General features: G+C 40.7%; 1 protein-coding gene across 1 annotated transcript in view; it reads left to right on the forward strand.

Moving 5' to 3' along the window:
- The window catches only part of AFF4 (AF4/FMR2 family member 4), a 46558-nt gene that overhangs the window by 2120 nt on the left and 39206 nt on the right, over positions 1-5232 (forward strand). The window lies entirely within an intron of this gene.

Genomic DNA, 5232 nt, shown 5'->3' on the forward strand with positions numbered 1-5232 from the left:
GAATTTCAGCTTACTGCTGTAGATAGTTCTGGTCCCTTCCTCTTGCTTCAAATTTTTTTTTGCTTTGTCTGCAGATCTTAAATACTTCTCTTCTCTAGTGGGTTTTCCCAAAGTTTAACTAATATGTACTTAAATTTAAAAAGAAAGTTTTAAGTTACCAGAACCAGGGGCTTGGAACCACACCCATACTATACTCTCAAATTTTAAAAATTGCCTTTTGCTTGAAGTACCAAGTAGAACTAGGCACAAGATGTATTAGTAGCCCCAAAATATTTTATTACTGTTATTGTGTTGTGAAGATGCATCAAATAAAAGTTGTGTTTAGAAAATAAGCCGTGCTTGAAAGAGCAAGGGGAAGAGGCAGAGATGTTACCAGTGTTTATACAGCGTTGTCATGTGGAAGAGACCTTACTCCTGCGAGTAGTTACAAAAGAACTGAGTGGTTTATCCAGTGGCAGAATTTATTGTCGCAGACCTTGATGTTCATTATAGTATGTTATGCAGCAGGGCGCGTGAACCTTGGTTATGGTAGGAAGACCGAGATAAATGTCTTGTGAGGCAGTGCAGACAGATTGATCTTTTGGTAGGGCTGGAGGAAATGGCAGTTAAACCTGGGTGATGTATGTGATAAACTTCTCTCCTTGCTTTTTCTGTAGTTCTGTTGAAGTTGGAGAAGGATGTGAACCTTGAAATGAATGTGATTTTTCCCTTTTGCCTTTTTGCTCTTTTAGTTTAGATGGTACCTCATTAAAACATTGTCTACTGTTTCAAATCTTATACAGAGCATATTTATCAGAGAATTACTATGAAGTGAATCCTTAATCCTAATGCTGTAGAGTTCATAACATTCAAATGTAATGATGCCTTTTTTGAAAGTACGTTAATGTGAGGAAGTCAGAACTATAATAGCCAGATTAATGTTGGGTATCTGAATAACTATTGCTTAATAAAGTTTAAACACCAATTGTTTTGTCTTCAAAGTTTAAACAGAAAAACATGTAGAAACAGGAATTTGGTTATTAAGTTTCTGCCCAATTAAACTGCAGAGTATTGTTGGGAAACAGAATACGCTTTGGTTAGCCTGTGTGGACATGAAAAGATTGCATGTAAAAATTTTGCATTCATGATGCTCCATCTTTGCACTGTGCAAATTATAGAATCTACAAGCGATGGAGAATTGAAAGGGTGAGGAGAATGTTGTCTGAGTGCGAGACTGAACTGGGTTGAAGTTTGCCAAATGGAGATTTGCATGAGAAACAAATTTGTGTTCCCAGTGGATGGCAGAGCTCTGAGTTCAGTCTGCACTGTGGTGCTTTTGTTTTTGTTATCCTCTGAGCCATAGGATGTCTGGGCTCGAGCTTCAGATGATGTTAAAAGGTTGTTGTTGTCTTGGTTAAGAAAGCCTCGTATCCCTCAAAGTAGTTTTGACGTTGCAAGATGAAGCAAATAGAAATGCAAAAACTTGGGAAGGCAATGTCAAAATTCTGCTTCACTTAGCAGCCGTGAGCTTTACTTCCCTCTTCTGGCTCAGGCTCAGTTATTGATAGCAAGAATACGTTGAGGCTTCTCTGTCTTACCTGACTTGGTGTTGTGGTAGATGCAGAAAATGACAATTTTAGTAGATTATGGCTTTGTTGTATCACAGCATTCAATCTTTGAGGTATTCTTTTCCTTCAAGAGCCAGTAATGCCACTCTTGGGTCGTTCCTCGGTGGGATCTGTGCCATCCGCATGTGCTTTTGCTTTGCGGGAGATAGAGGGGCAGTTGATGGAGGAATGAACCTTCCTCTGCTGTTCGCATCCCTTGAGAGAGGAGAGGGCAGGGAGTTGTGCTGTCACATCCTAGACTTCCCTGTTCCTCTGCCGTTTCTGAAGAGATGGGGCAAAAAGGGGACAAAAAGGAAGTGTTCGAGGTATTTAAAAGCCGGGCAGATGAGGTACTTAGGGACAGGGTTTAGTGGTGGGATGGCAGGGTTAGGGTAACAGTTGGGCTTGATGATCTTAAAGGTCTTTCCCAACCTAAATGATTCTATGACTGGAGTCGATGTCCTGTGAGCAGCTCTGTTCTCTACAAAGAAAAAAGAGCTGGGAACTTTGTTTCTGAGAGCCAGGCATCTGTTCCCTCTTCCTGTCCCTAAGTGGGATAAGAAAAAGAAAAATAGGCAGAGCCGATAGCCTCAGGTCTGCTTATTTTCAGAGGAGATAGGGGCTGTTTCTTTGGAACAGCTCTTTGGCTGGGAGCTACCAGCCTTGCAGAAGAGTCTGGGTGCTGCAGTGTGGTCCCTTCATGGTTTTCTGGGCTGAACCAAGAATGATCCGCGATCGTGGCTGAATCCTTAGAGCGTGTCCCTGACAGTGACACAAAATAAAACTGATGTCTGTGTAAGGTTAATCAGGGAGAAGGGGGGACCAGACATTTTCACTACCTGTAATACTTTTTTTCACAGAAATACGACATTTAAAGAACGGGAAGTTTTGGATTTCTTAAGATCCCTTGAGTAAATTACATCAAGCCAGTCTTGCAAATTCTTCCTGGATGTAAACAATCCTAAGCTATTTTAGTAGTATGTTTTAGAAATGGACTTAAAACTTGGTTTTAAATGAGCTGTATTGCAGCTGAACTTAGAAGTTTCCTCCTTAATTTGGCTTCTAAAATCCAGTTGCTGGGTGTTAACTTTTACCTTGGTCAAAATGCAGACTTCTATGTGCTGCATCTCACATATGATGAATAACGTACCTATTTCTGATCTGAACTTGTTTAATGAGATGCTACATCTATAGACCCTCTTCAGTTCTAAAGTCCTTTTTCAGTAGTTAGTGCTGAGTTACAAATCATCACTATAATTCTTAAGTCCATCGTTGAGGTCTGGTGGCTTCTCAAGTAGAAGATGCTGGCTGGCTGATACTTGGGGAACCTGATACAGCTTTGGGGAATGAAGGGGGGAGTCTGGCAGATAAAACTAAAGAGCAGGATGCGATTACTCGCATCGTCACTTGACTGAGACACTGGAATTAACAACGTGCTCTTACAAAAAGTACTGTGAAATTTTTCTCGACTAACGGTGGTGAAGGATTTGTGCTCGTTTGTCTGAGAAGCGGCGGCAAGTCCAGGCATATAGTGCTTTCTTGGGGATTTCTGTGGTGTTTCGGAGCTGAGTAGGAAGGAGAAGTGCCTGTACAAAGTGTGAGCTCTGCCCTACCTGGTAGCTCTTATCAAACATTAACCTGACCTAGGCCAGCTTTGTTGTTGTTTTTTTGTTGGTTTGTTTTTTGTTTTTTTTTTTTAGCGCTCTCCCACCCTCTCAGTACGTACAAAGGAGTTCACATCCAGCTCTTGCAGTGCTTTCTGATCGCATTGTTGAATGTGCAGAAGGAATCCCTGACATGAAGGGTGGGATAGAAACGTTGATGTTTACATTAAAGAAATGAGAAACATTTATGTTAATGGTGAATCACTGGTTTGTATTTGTAAAAAATTATTTTGTAAAAAAAGTGGAATACTTCATCCTTTTGAAACAATTTTTTCCTGTTTCTTGACATGTACAATTATTTGATTTCCCTGTAAACTCTTCTTCTTAGTTTTGTTCATTATTTCAGTGTTATAAAGGTCTATGACGACAACTTTGATAGTTGTAGTGCTTCTATGTTTGCAACATTGCAATTGTCCTTTAAACCGTTCCTGGAGAAGCATGCTATTTTGTGCAAAACTGTCATTTTAGCAGGAAATGTTTTAATTTTTTCTGCATTTTTTTTTCTTTACCATAACATAGAAATCTAGAAGTTAAGACCACACATTCGCTTTTATGTCATAAGTATTAAGTAGTTCTTGGTGACACTAAAGCACGATCCTGTTTTCTGTGTTGGTGAGGTTTTCATTTTGTTGTTGCGGGGCAGTTGTTTTTGAATTTCTTCCTTTCTTAACAGCTCTTATGTGAGTGCATTTGTATTAATAGCTGACAGAGTAGCATTTTAGGATTGTGTACATGATTTTAGTGACAGGATTACTAGCAATGCCATATTCAATGGGAGAAGCATGCCATGCCACTCCTTAGATGCTCCTTGCTACTCAATGGTACAAGTAAGAAAAATATTTTAAATAAGTAACAGGTATCCTTGGGATGGAGTTGGATGCAGCAGTAAGGCAGTTTCTTGTCTTTTTAAATGCTTTCTGAAAACACGTAATTCCTTATTACAAGCAGGATTTCAGGCTTTTTTTTTTCCCCTCCTTTATAAAAAAAAAAAAAGTGTTTTGAGCTGTGTGTGCTTTGCACAGCTGGGTGTGCCCTGCACGAAGCGCTAGATACTGTGTGTTCTCTCCGAACACTGTTTATCATTCATGGCCAGATGTTGTCAAACAAAATTTGTATTTCATCACAGCCAATTAATCGGCACTGGATAAATGAACTGTTTGATTTCTCTTGCTTATGAAACCAATTGAGTTGGAAAAAAAACCCCTTCAGTTAAATAAGGATGTCCTGAAGGAAGTCAAGGTGTTGTAAACATGCTTTGAAGATCCACTAATGCCTGGTTGAAAAGCGGTGGGTTTGGATCACTTTTTGACGGGCTGCGCGCAGAGGGTTCCTGGGGCGGACCTTTACCTTTGATGGTTTTGCCTTACGGTGTCTGGGAAGATGGAGCAATGCTGCAACTGGTGAGGGTGCTGGTGAACTTGTGCAAGGACAGGCTCTTGGATGCCTGATGTGGTTCAAGAGAGGGAAGAAGTAGGCTGTTTGTCCTACGCCTGTACGCAGGGGTTGGCCATGATCCTCTTTCCTTTAACAACATTGCCAGTGTGGCAATGTGGGTGTGTTGGGTTTTGTTGGGGTTTTTTTGTTTTGGTTTGGTTTTGTTTTTTTCTTTTGAAGTGTGGTCCAAAAGTCCCATACCTGGGATCTGTCCCCCTGTCCCAGAGCTGAGGGGGTGGGAGATGGGAAGCAGGAGGAATGCTGCAGCAGGCGGGCAGGGCAGCAGCAATGCCGCAATTTCATAATGCGAGTCGTTATGAAGTCCAAGATGATGATTACTTGAGTGAACTCTAGCCAAAGCCATGCCCTTTTTGGTTGAAAGATGAACAGAAAATACCAAATAGGATTTACTAAGATGTTGGAATGTGAAATGAAAATTGTGTTTCTGGTATGGACGACTCGAATGACACTCGACTATTTCATTTGCTCAGTACATCTAGATCAGCAGTTGACAGTGGTTAAAGTGAATTTCACAAGTGAATTTCGTG

Source organism: Egretta garzetta, unplaced genomic scaffold (genome assembly GCF_000687185.1).
Source record: "Egretta garzetta isolate BGI_Z169 unplaced genomic scaffold, ASM68718v1 scaffold1, whole genome shotgun sequence".
Taxonomy (NCBI): Eukaryota; Metazoa; Chordata; class Aves; order Pelecaniformes; family Ardeidae; genus Egretta; species Egretta garzetta.